This window comes from Periophthalmus magnuspinnatus, chromosome 14 (assembly GCF_009829125.3).
Source record: "Periophthalmus magnuspinnatus isolate fPerMag1 chromosome 14, fPerMag1.2.pri, whole genome shotgun sequence".
NCBI lineage: Eukaryota > Metazoa > Chordata > Actinopteri > Gobiiformes > Gobiidae > Periophthalmus > Periophthalmus magnuspinnatus.
The window spans coordinates 21,858,147-21,871,634 of record NC_047139.1 but is presented as its reverse complement, the minus strand read 5'-3'; the positions used below and the strand labels follow the sequence as shown (position 1 = coordinate 21,871,634).

At 41.6% G+C, this 13,488-nt stretch overlaps 1 long non-coding RNA gene across 1 annotated transcript in view; it reads left to right on the top strand.

Annotated features, from left to right (window-relative positions):
- Positions 1-13,488, top strand: part of LOC129456771 (uncharacterized) — a 48,184-nt gene extending 34,696 nt beyond the window's left edge. The window contains exon 3 of the long non-coding RNA XR_008648928.1: positions 13,455-13,488. This is a non-coding gene — a long non-coding RNA (uncharacterized LOC129456771). The remainder of the gene's footprint in view (positions 1-13,454) is intronic.

The window sequence follows — 13,488 nt, the reverse complement described above, 5'->3', positions numbered from 1 at the left end:
TAAAGGATTTGGCATATTTATGTGATTTATTTTCACTATCGACACTCACATGAGTATCTAGGTTTGATACTAGTTTTCAGTTAGTATCTGGATTTCAATTATTTTGACAACCCTAAGGTAGATGTGTTTAATGTCATGTATGCAATGACATATGCAAGCATTAATACCTCCATGGAGACAAGAGCGTAGTGGATCCTCCACCAGAAAAGTCGCAGAGTGTACCTTTAAATCAGTCACTGCTTTGTAACATTTTATAGCTTCACTGAATTGTATACCGAAACCTGTTTCACACACTTTGGTTGTCTCCGTGTGGCTCTGTGTCTGGACCTGATGTGACACCTCAGCATATTTACTGTGTGCAGGGCCAAAGTGTTTAGACAGGATCACAGCCGTGTGAACCGTGTGCCAAACGTTATGATGCACAGATGGTTTTACATAAACACAAGTATCAAACCAACTGTCACTATCAATCGGACTCGCTGGACCAAACACATTTTTCCTGTTAACATCCGCGCTGGCTGCTTCTACACCTCTCTCATCCCATCCATGCTTTTCATTATGAATTGTTTAACTTTCATATCCTTATGTGACCTTGTGTTTTATCCATCTAGGCCTGTCACGAAAATTACGGGATCCACCAATATAAAATAGATGGAACAATAATCTTTGGGGGTCAATATTTATGGGTAATTTCTCTTTGTACTAGTGGGGGACATTTTGTTATTTTTCTGTATTACAGTTAGATTTGAGCTGCAGGGTTGAATAAATAACTTCTATGACTCATTATAGATACAAACTAACTACTAAGTGTTTCATTCTGCTATTTATTTATTACAGGTCATTGTGTATTTAGAGTACCCGTGGGGTTCAGAATGATGAGACACGGTTGCCATAGCAATTAACAATTTAAAACAAACTACAATATCTTTTTATTGGAAAAAGTTCACAAAATGTTGCATGAACTGGAAGCTGAAACCTATGAATATTTTATGACAGTCTTCAGTGCCAATGGTACAAATGAGTTTAAGTACTAGAGGTGTTTTGATCAAACTTTTGAGGCCGATCACCACTACTGATCATCTGAACTTTTGACTGCCTGATATCGATCACATGGACTGACATAGTGTTGCAAACTATTTTATTATTTGAAAAAAATAAAATTTTGATTATATGAGGTTTGACCAGTTATAGCATCTATGGATTTTTTATTTTTTATTTTTTGCCAATAATGTGCTTCTAGCCCCCCTAGAGGGTGAACAGTTCATTGGCCCATTTTTGCCTAGATCTGCACCTCTATTCAGTACAATCGTTTATCGTTTTAAGCAATATATCACACTTTAAAATCTGTTATCGTGATGGGGCTGTGCCTCTCTCCATGTATAATCTGTGCTCTTTTATAATATAAGCATTTGTGACACTGGAGTCTATTTTTATTGTAGCAATATGGCTGACTTCAACTCCATCTGTCCCTTAGCCACAGTCTGTAAAATGACCCCAAATCAACACCATTGGATCAGCTCTGGATTTACTGCTGTTGGGTTCTTTGAAAGGCGCCCCAAATCTGAAATGCAGCTTGAGTTGTTTTCATTTTTCACGCACTTCTTCGTCATTGGGGACAGTGCTTTGGTGTGATGGATGACCTCGCTGTCAGTGTGTTTGGGTCTTGGCTAAGTGGACCACCTTTGTGCAGTTTGTTTCATTCATCCTGTGAGCTCTCTGGTTTCAAGTGTTCGTGGCTGGTTTGGGATGCTTTCATTTTTCATTTTATTATTTGATTGTGACACACATAACATCATATCTGTTTCTCAATTCTTACATTTGCAGATTATTTCATATCGCTTCATATAATAGTTATGATGCATTAGATCAGTGTTTCTCAAACTGTAGTACCTATATGTAACAATTTTTATTCATTTAGAGACAACTTTATTTATATTTTTGACCTCCTTTGGGTCAGTATTTAGAACGTTTTTTATAGCATGTTTTAATTTAGGCCTTATATATTGGTTTCAGCTTCCTGTTATATGCAACATTTTGAGGTCTTATTTCCATTCAAAAAAGCTATTGTTTTGTTTTAAAGCCACAGCATGGGGAATCAGCATTTCAGTTTTATGCAGCTAAAACTTGGAACAGTTTTCCTGAAGATGTGAGACAGGACTCTACTTTGACAATATTTAAATCCAGGCTCAAAACGGTTCTGTTTAGCTGTGCATACGACTGAAAGGTTTTTATTCTGCACTCTTCTCCTTTAATAATAATTTTATGATGACAAAAGAAACATGGACTGATGGACTTTTATTAGACATAGTAAAGTGACAGGAAAGTATTTGAGAAGTGACAGGAAAGTTTTTTGTAAAGTAATGGGAAAGTTCTTAAACTGAGCAAGACGGTGTTTAAAGAGTGCGAGAGAGAGTTTTTAAAGGGTGCAAACGAGTGGGTGAGAGAGTTGCAGATTGGGTGATTATTTATGTTTTGATTTGTGTGATTTTAATGTCTTTCTTATTCTGTAAAGCACTTTGAATTACCTTGTGTACGAATTGTGCTATACAAATAAACTTGCCTTGCCTTGCCATGTAACTTTTTATCCCCCCAAAAAATAGACAAAAATATGCATGTGTTTTCATTTTGGTTGCTTGTTACACTGAAAATCATACAAAAAGTCTTAACTCTGAGTGGACTTGCATCTCCACAAACCTGACTCTTATTTGGTCTCCTCCTGCTTGTTTTAATGAAAATATGGTTCCTTTGGCTATAATATTCCACAGTATGACATAAAACATCTCCATGGAGAATGTTTCAAAGTATGATTTTTACTTTCTGTTTCCATGGAATTGTGCTGGTGACATGCAGCAGCCAGAAAGTTACATACTGTACCTTTTAAATTGTTCTGGTCGAGGCAAACTCCCTATGAATATCATGCCAGTGTTAATCGCTATGGCAATTGTCCTAATTTTATATCATTCTGAAACAGATGGATATACTCAGAAAGCCAAATATTATCTTGGTGTGAAAAGGTTAAGAACCATTGCATTAGAGTTAAAATCCAGGACACAGAATTTGCCAAATGTGAACATGAGAGTTAGACTGTTGTGAGCTGAAGCAGAAGGAGGTTTGTCTGTGGAATCTGATCCTGGTAAATCCCTGGAAACCGAAAGTGCCACCTCACTATAAGGCCTTGTTTGCACTGCTGCAGATACCCGCTGTATTCTGTAGATGGTGATAGTGCTCACATTTAAACTGAGCATGAAGGCTTTTAAGGGGGATTCTCTCATCTGTCCTTACCTTTGTGGCCACAGGCTGCTCCATACATATATACACGTATCATCCAGAGTATTTATTTAGTGTATTTTGTTAAATTATTTTGTGACTGCTACAGTTTTATGGCTTGTTTACATTTGGCATATTCACTGGTTTGATGATTAAAAAGGCTGGATTTCATATGAACTTTTCACAGGTAGTGGTTTAACAGAGAAATACTGCTGTTAAAATTTATGTGGTCCTTGAAAAGTAGTGATATATTGCAGAATATCATGTGCAATAGTGCTAGGCGATATGGATGTGACTTGGATTATAATGATAAGAGGCACCAAAGGAAAGACAGAGAGGAGAAAAGGTGAGGAGCTGTGGCTGGATCATAGAAGCAGGGGGAGCAGGGTCAGACAGCACCTCACACAGACACAGAGTGAAGGAGACACTGGACTTTTAAACTGTGCAGATTTAAGTTAAAACTTGTGAAACGCGAGGACACGTGAGGAGACATAAAGAGACTATGGCCCTGACTCAGAGCTTTAAATAAGAGAAAGGGACTCCTCTTCAGGACCGCACACTCTCACTGCCACAGGATTGGCTGTAGACCTGTCGATTAAGATGAGCTTGCCTTATCATTGAGATAGATTTTTGGCACAGCCCTAATGTGCAATATATCGATTATCGCACGTATGGCCATATCGTGATATTATTGTACTGAGAGTCATGTCTTGTCTTGTATCGTATCAAATCATGAGGGACCTTGTGATTCCCGGCTCTACTGCTCCACACGTGAGATGCTGCCTCAGCACTCCACAGCTGCCCCAGCAACAAGGCATGGCCCCATTGGCTCCAGCAGGGCCTGTGTTTAGAGAATGCTTATACAAATAAATGCTGGCATTAGTTAGTCTGTTCAAGCTTCTATCTCTGCCTGCAAGAAGACTGCCGCCCTCTGTTACTATGAGCTCTCTGTCCCCGTTTTATTTTAGAGTCTCAGCACATTTCTGTTCTGTTTGTGATGATGATTTAAAACTACTTCACTTTAATAAGAAATGATTTTGTCAGCACTGATTATCGTATTCGTCATTTAACTATTAATATCTCAGTTTTCGAAAGTAAGATACAAACTCAAAAACTAGTACTGAAACTTGATAATCATTTGAGAAACTATCCCATAAAAATCAGAACTAGCCCATGTGATATAATAATGAAAGTACTGTAGAATGAATAATGAAAGTAACTTTGAAATATTAGTATTCTGACACCAATAATGACAGCTGCAGAAAGTGAAATAAACTAAAACAGACTATTATGTGACTTTTATATAGTAATTTTATTTCATTCATACAATGCATACAACATTTCTGTGCAATTATATTTTACAATTTTGTTCAAGAAAAGTCACAACAAAAGCTGGTGGAAATTCTAGAACATCTCAAACTGAAACTAATTAAACTAGTGCAGATACGACCCTTAAATAGCCAATAGTAGTCCGTCTATGTGAACGCTTTATGATCAGTGATTGTGTTGTTGTCTGTGACGTCACAAACGACTGGTGACCTTAGTGACAAATCGTCTGAGTCTTGAACAGTGTCAGGTCTATGGCCAGACGGTACATTTGCTGCAGACTCGTAAAATCTAGCTTTCCTATCAAGCTGAGTCGCCTGGAGCTCTATTTCTTCAGCAGCAAACATATTCCCTTAATGTGGTGGGGTTAATGGCAAATGAATAATCATAACACAGCAGTGGCAGACGGGGGTGTCATTGATCTGTCTGGAGTCAGCGCTGCGCCTGCTGCATCAGCCCCTCTCTCTGTATTGATACGCTCTTGCCCTTTAACCCCTGAGACAGATCGAAGCTATTGATCGGAGAAGGGCAGGGGCAAGGGCAGGATCTGCTGACTGGCCGACAGCTCGTGTGACAAGACATGATGGTCATTAATGTCCCGCTGACTGGCTGGCTGCGCAGAGGGTTCGCTGGCACTGGCCCCTCCCCCTGCACCCACCCTCCTCCTCCATCACCCTCCTCCTGCTCTGTTTCTGACTCAGATAAGACCATTGTTTTGGATATCTGTCTGGATATCTTCAGCCTGTGCGAAGCTATTTTTGGCACGTTTTGAAAGAGAAACTCTAGAGGTGCTGGTATTGTTTCCTGACACTCTTTTGTAAACTATGTACCAGCTCTTTTTTGAAGGTCTAAATACATTGGATAGTACGTATACAAATATATAAGGAATTGAAATAACAAAAAAACATTCCATTGACCTACAAGAGGATAGTGTTGTCACAAAACTAAAATTTGATACCAAGGACAATAGAATGTAATTTTAAACTCAAAACAGTAGTTGGTTTGTCAATATTAGCATGTGGTCATATAAAAATGATTTGCGTGAGTGTTTTTTGCACTAATGATAATTGAGTATCTAGTTTTGATATTAGTTTTAGTATTGATTTGTCTCTGGGTATGTATACCTTTGACAGCCTTATAAGAGAGACTGCAAAATAGATAAGTCGCACCAGTTGAAGTCTTTTTATTTCCTGTGTTTGTGGATGTTTGTGTGTGGAGGGGTGATGTGTGAATGCGGCGACAGCTCCAGACTCCGCAGTGACACGCTGGTAATACCAGTGATTGATCACCTATACGGCCGCCTGCTGGCCCCGAGCTCACTGCTCAAGTCCCGCCCCCTGTCTCTGCATCACCAGCGCCATCACCCAGCCAATCTATGAAGACCCACCCTCCCCCATAGACTTCAACCTGGCTTTTGACATTGGCTGCAGCGGTTTCTTGTCCCTCGTCGGTTCTCCGCTCGCTCTGGTTTTGTGTTTTCTGTTGGACTGAAGGCGACATACACCCATTGCCGGTGACATTTTACGATTCAGCCTTTTCTTGTTAAAAGTGCGTTTTCCATTTGAATTAAAGGGCATAATCAATCAATGATAACATTTGCTGTTCTCTCCCTGCCCCCTCCATGTCACACAGGGTCATAACCCTAATCTATCCTGGGTGTTGAAGGTGATTAAGCCCCGAGATTAGAAATAGCTGTCAAGGGCAGACCTCATTCAGACCTAAGGAAAATGAAACGCACCATGCTTTCCCAGTTGCTCTGTAGGCTTCGATGACACAGCTATGTGTTTGGTTTCATAATAAATAGAGAGAGCCACATTAGGGCTATAGTCCACTTAACAAATTCATGATGAACTAAAGACATGCCCCATCTTCTTGTATATCGTGTTACCTGTATATATGTTTGGTTTTTTTCTTGCATTTTACGCAAAGCACTTTGATCAGCTGAAGTTGTGTTTAAATTATATTATAAATATATTTGAATTGAATAAATAATACATATACAAAGACGTAAACAACACCTTCAGAATCAAGAAGGCAGACGAAACTGTTAAGTCACTCCCAACACTCCGGCTAACTCACCCCGTGTATTCTTGTTTTCTGCTGTTTTGCTTGTAAATCCTTATAATCTTTATAAAATAATTCATCGGCTAATACAAACTTTTGTTCACTAAGACGCCACCGATCGAGGACTCACAACCCTAAGCCACACACCATCCTCCCGTTCAGTGTGACAAAGAGTACTGTTAGACTTGTCTGTTGTGCGTCTGCTGCCTGTCTGCTGTGTGCAAGCTTCAGTCATAATATTGTGAGTGTTTGGTTCATGTGGAGCTGACCACAGCATTGACTCTGTGACAGTTGGAGTGTGAGCTGACAGTGAAAGTAGAGCCGCCGTAATGTCTCTGCATTCTGTGTCACGCTCCTCACACGGGCGCTGAGGCTTGAGTCGTTTCTTTTGTTTTTGGACTTTTTTTCTATTGCAATGTTTTTATAATCATCTTTACTGAATGCCTTGTGCCCGTGGCTGTTCCCTGCTGATTAGGGTTGTCAAAAGTTTCAAAAATCTGATGCTAATCATTACTGAAACTAGTATTAAAACAAGATACTCTTAGAGCAGGTATCGATACTAAAAATATCAGGACTGACATGAACCTTTCCTGAACAGCTTTAAAATGATCTCAAGCTGTCTCAGAGCTAGTATACACCCATGGACCACTATAGATGGAACCTACCTGGACAAGTGAAAAATCAAATTCTACTGTCTATATAAAGAGTGTTTTGTTTTTTTAATTATCATTGAGGTATCAGAATCGGTACTGAGTATCGAGTCTATTCCTTAGTATCAAAATAGACTTTGAAATTTTTGTATCGTGACAACACTACTACTGACACAGCTTTTAACATTGTCCGGTGCCATACGTGATCAGCAAATTCATCCATCCCCAAAAATGATTATAGTATAGTTGTGTCTTCCATGTTGTAGCCTGTGTAAAATCACTGAGACCGCTACAGCGCATCCTCCGCCACGGCCAACCAGTTCACTGCAGTCAGTCTGTGTGTGTGTGTGTGTGCGCGGTGCTGGAAAAGAGAAGAAATTGATCAGCGCGGGGAGAAACGTGTTCACCGGCAAAGGCTGGATGGAGGGTGTGAGCGAGTGAGCGGAGAGGAAGAGCCAAAGCTGTCGCTATACACTCTTCTACTGCAGTGTCTCACTTTGACCAAAGCAGCTGCAGACAGGAGTAAAGACACGGCAGACAGACAGGTACAGGGCGGCTGTGGGGGGAGGGGGGCTTCTGGGGTCAGTTGAGAGAGGGACAGGTGTTTCAATGGCCAGCTAGGAAGACAGGTTTGTGTCGTAAAGTAATATGTTGACTTTGTAGCACGTAAGGTTGTGGAAAGATGAAAGTGTTAAGTTGTAGAGTACAGTGTCACGACATAGCTGGTGTCCTGCTGTCTAGAGTGGAGCAGAGAGGGAGGGGGCGAGGAGATGCAGCTGACAATGCAAGTGTTAGGATGAAGCACAGTGCTCAGTGTGGGGGGAGAGGGGAGCGTCCAACCTCACTGACCTGCGTGTGGCGGCGTCTCTTGGACTTCTCACATCAGCTCCTCTCTCCTCTGCCCACTCGCGCCTCGTCCCGCCTCGACAACAAAAGGCATAGTCAGGGGCAGACGGAGCAATGAGCGCAAGGCAGCACGTCGGGTGGCAGCGGCGTTCATTTCCGGAAGCCTCCACTTTGCTGCTGCTCCCCAGAGAGAAGAGACAGTCAGAGACATCGTTCAGATTTTTTTTGTCTGAGGGGGAGGAGTTGAGAGGTGGGTGGTGGGATGGGGACTAGGTAGAGGGGAGGGGGGGTGATGGTGTGTTTGTACATAGACACAGATTACACAGTAATATTGTGAATCATACTTAGTTGTATTGTAACGTTAGTTATTGTTGTTATTTAATGCACTGGTTTTGTCTGTTTTCAGAAGTGGCTAGATGCACTAAATAGAACGTGCTTTGTGTCTTACTTGAGGATGTTGTGTTTGACACTAACTACTTATCATGTGCCAAGCGTGCCGCCATAGCAGCAGAGTTGGGCAGGTAGGTGGCAGGATCCAGTGTTAAGGGTGCTGCAGACTGCGGTAGGATGCACAGCAAGTTTAGCAAATAATGTGTATGTTTGACCTGTACTACTGTTCATTTTAAGTGTCAAAGAGCTGTATTTTTATTTATTTTAATTGTGATGGAACGCTACTGCTGCATGTTCCTGTGCTGGCGCCAGATACTGAAGCTGCTAGTGGCGTTGTACATTGAGACGTCCAGTGGAGGGTCTGATCTAGTCTTCATGCAAAAGGGAAATGTATTTTAGGACAAAGAGAGGATCCCGCTGCTTGTCTTGGATGCTTCCCGGTGCCAGCACAAAGGCTAGTTAGCTCTGAGTCGCCAGAGCAGTCTGCCGAGCCCTGCCTCTGTCTGGACCATTACTGGAGTGTTGTGTCTGCTGAATTTGTGACGCTTTGTAATAGATCTTTTGTCTAAACCTGGAATGTTTGTATTCTACTGCACCTGTTACGGATGTCTCAGGTTATTCTACATGCTTTTGTATAAAGATATTTTGACCTCTGCATGTTTTTGTGCGCAGGTCGCTAGGGGGCTGTGCCTGAGTTTAATAAGTTATTTGTCAGTGAAATACCAGGGCAGGGCAAGGTCCAGGGCGAAGCGGCATTTGACTTTTGATGGAAGCCGATGAAGCCATTGTGTGAGAAAAGGCTCTGGCTTTTGGCTGGGTTGCCTGTGGGCAAAAGGGGTAACTTTTAAGTGGCTGTGTGTGTGTGTGTGTGTGTGCCCTGCAGCTGACTGCGGCTCCTCTGTAGACTGGCGTACTTCACCTGCTCCCTGAGACCCTAACTTGTGAGCTCTCTTGATAAAATATCACGGGTTAGGCTCTTGGGACGCCGGCGGAGGGCACAATCGTCTTTCTTGGGTGGACTTGGACAGAACCCGAAAACATGCTAGATTTAAAAATGTACAATATATGGTTGGATGGATGCTGTCAAGAAAGCAAGTTCATCAGAAAACTACGGTCCTTCAATTTAGTTTGAATGACTAAGAGTATCTCCTTCACATGCTGACACAATGACATTTGGAATAACTGATACAGGGCCGTCATTGGTCAGTTCCAACTATTTACAGTTGCAGTAGGGTAAGAGAAGTAACATTGCGTCAGTATTTGAGTGCCACATTGAAAATGACAGAACACAACTCTTCTGACCCCCACTCTCCCAGATGTTTAACCTCTGTCAGCCCCTCTGCAGAGCATATCAGGGCCAGTGTGATGTTCCCTTATGGAGCTGTGCGCCTGACCACAGCAGCCTCATGCACAGACTGGTGCTGTCCAGACTGATGCTACGTCTGCTGCTAGCTACAAACTGCTACCCGACTATAGTGGATCAATTAAACACATTATTATCACATTTGCCTCTAAAAACAACCCGACACTTGAAACATGGGTTATACATGGGTTATATTGAATACCTATAAAAGGAGACACTTGAGTTTTGATCCCTCTTATTGATGCGTTGGATTGTTGAGCATGTTTCATTAGTTAAATTGGGAGGAGTGGGAGTGTGTTGACAGAGATCCATCAGCAGCTGTGGAACATTACATTGTGGTTCTTTGATTCAGCGATGTGTTGAGTCCTCACATTGTCATTAGATGTCACAACCTAATTGGTTAATGGTTCAAATCAATATTTAAACTGGGCTTTTAGACCATTCAGACATACATTGTAATTTAAGCAGACAGCTGGTAAAAGACAAGATTGAAAAGAAAATGAAACCATTGAATTGGTCTTTTATGAGCATGTCTATACAGCAGAGCAATCAGTGAGAACCAGCCTTCGTCAAAACAGTACTTTTCCCTTTAATGTATTTCAAAGGTGTAAATTCACTATAACAGCTTGACCTGGTTTTTAAACTTTCCATTTTTCCCAAGACATCATGCGTTTCTAAAAACCTAATTTCTGCCAAATTACCCATATTAAGAATGCAGTTCAAAACAATTGATTTTCTCTCTAAAAACCCTCCCCTCCTTCTCTTTTCTCGTCTCCAGTCTCCCTCTTCTAATTATATATTTTTTCGTCCCGTCTTCCCACTAGGTCTCGTAGTGAACAATGCCGATGCCAACTAATCAGTGTGTGTGTGCCACAAAGCCCCCAGCAACAACAGCTGAAAGAGTGCCATGCCCCGTGAATACCAAATAGACCAACACGGTGCGACAAGTGCTGAGCAGTCGCAGCCGGAGCAGAGCGGGTGCCCACAAACCAGCGAGACACTTTTATTAGGCTCTGTCTGACACAGTGCACCCAGCCCTCTGATGAAATCCTCAGCTCCCCCAGCACTAACAAAGCACCGCGCTCACAGCAATCCACCAAGGAGCCAATAAATATCACCCCGTAAAAAGGCGCTAGCTCCTGGCTAGTTTGTAACTCCACTGAACAGGGAATACAAAGTTTGAGCAAAGAAAGTCAGACGAGTTCACCCAATACGCTGGCTTTTACTGCGGTTTATCTGCTTTGTGTTAAGTTCACATCAAAAAGCATTAAGTCACGCCAGATAACTGTAATAAAACGTCTACTTTCATGTATTCGTGCACAGTGCATGCCTTTGTCCTGTAACAGATTTTCATGTTTTTTGATGAAATGTTTGTGTGTGTTATTGCTGTATTTTCGTAATAATATTAATAATTCTTAGGTATCACATTTTTCCACATTGGTCGATTTGTTTTAAAATGGCTGTCAGTGTTCATTTTCTGAACATAAACAATACAGACTTTTTACAAGTGCAATTTAACACAAAAAAAAGTCACATTTCCTCCCCCAAAGTCTGAACTCTGTTCCAAACCACATACTTTTACTGACAGAGGATTGGCTGTAGACCTCTTGTTTTAAAAGCTTCAAGCATGTCGTTGACGAATAGAAATGAATCGCAATTAAATTATAATTTCATTAATTTCACAGTTGTCCTATTCTTGGGCTTTTTATATGTAAATTTGAGGTTAAAGATGTTTTTAGCCATGGGTAACTATTGATGATAAACAACAAATTATTCTCAGAGAACAATTATTCAGTATACAGTTTAAATAAAGATTGAAATGTGCTGTTTAAATGCAGGCCTGCAGTGTGTGTTTGGTAGACGTGGGCAATATTGACAAAAAATAAATCTCTCAAATGTTTTTAATTTTTATTATTATTATCTCGGCAACAATAATGTGGTAATCCATCAGAAATATGCATAAACATCCCTGTAAATGTCTTTTAAGGCCGGTGAGGTTCAAGCACTGTATGAAATGTGTATCAAATGTAAAATTAGCCATAAAAGAGCTGAAATACCACTTTTATAATCTTAGTTGAAACATGACACAGCAAGTTTTATTTTTAATCACCCCACTTCAACCTCTTTTTTTTATGTTTTTTGAATGTAGACGATATACTTGATATACAAATCTTCAAAATAGCACGAGATTATAGATTTTTCGATATATCTTCTACCTCTTCTGTCTGCTCAGTAACTTGGTGTAAGAAACATTGATTCTAGACTTGAATAGGTGCAGATAAACCAAAGGCTCCAGTGTGTGACAGAGATTACACCCTATTGTTCTGAGGTGGTCACGTAACACAGCGGCCTGCCACACAGGCCCGATAACGGTAATATGGGCAGATTAATGCTCGCTAACACATTTGGGCTAGGCTAGGGAAATCAGATGTTTTGGTGAACTAGAAAGCTGGTATAGGTTTGGTTTTGGTTGTGTGGTGTTGTCTGGTGAAGCGGATGTGGAGCAGACGTATGCCTTATCGCGGTGGAGGGTGCAGGTATGGCTGTAGCGGAGCGGGGCGGGGGGAGATGGAGGGGGGCTGGGGTGTCTGAGTTTCCAGACACTGCGGCAGGAGGCCAGACAGCCACCTGAATGCTCTCCAACACCTGTGCCTCAACCAGTCCTCAGGTTTGTAATGGACCGCTTGGTTTAAGGCGAAAAATGGAGGCGCCATTTACAACATAAAAACTGACTATTATTTTAATCTAAGGACGGGAGGTCACTCATGAGATGACAGAAACAGTATGAGAGGAGAGCTGAAAAGGGGCACACTTTCCCATAGGCCCGTGAGCCTGTATAAAAAAGCTGTGATTGAAAAGCGACACAAAGCTCTGAGGCAGCAGAGTGCGGCCGGACAGAAGCCAACAGGAGCTGTGTGTCCCCAGTGCCCAGTCTAAAGGTCTGAGTCCAGGGAGGACCCCCTCGCTCCTCTGGCTCTGCTCCCAACATGGGTCTGTTATCTCCCCCTCTTCCTCTGATCTGTGCCTCACTTCGGAGGCGTTGCTAGGGAAACCTGCTATCTGGCTAGCAGCTTGATGGAGTTATTGAACTGTAACTGGCTGGGATAATTAAGCTCTGTCTTGCAGGTTGGCTGTCCAGTGGTTGGACTCAGATGTGACCTATGGCTGGGCCTGAATTGCCACAAAAGCTTTTAACCCCTTAACCACCAGGCATCTGTTAAAGAGTCCCAAAGATAAGACAGACCTGAACTTCACAGATTTAGGGCAAATGAATGGGTCTGGTTTACAATCATCCCTCTAAAGTTCATTTTTATATATAGTTTTACATAAAGATTGGCTATAAATGCCTTCGCATTCAGACCAGAGGGTGCACAGTTTGATAATTGCTTTCTGATAATGTGTTCCTGGGAGGGTTATGCACAACAGAAAGAACATTTTGCATAAAATGAGAAAAAGAGCAGCCAAACTGAATACAAACAACACTTTTAAATCCTTCTGCTGTTTCCATTTTGTTCCACACAAACTAAATCACTACTGTTATTTTTTAGGTCTATGAGGCTGTGCCAGGGTCTGTCGCAGTGA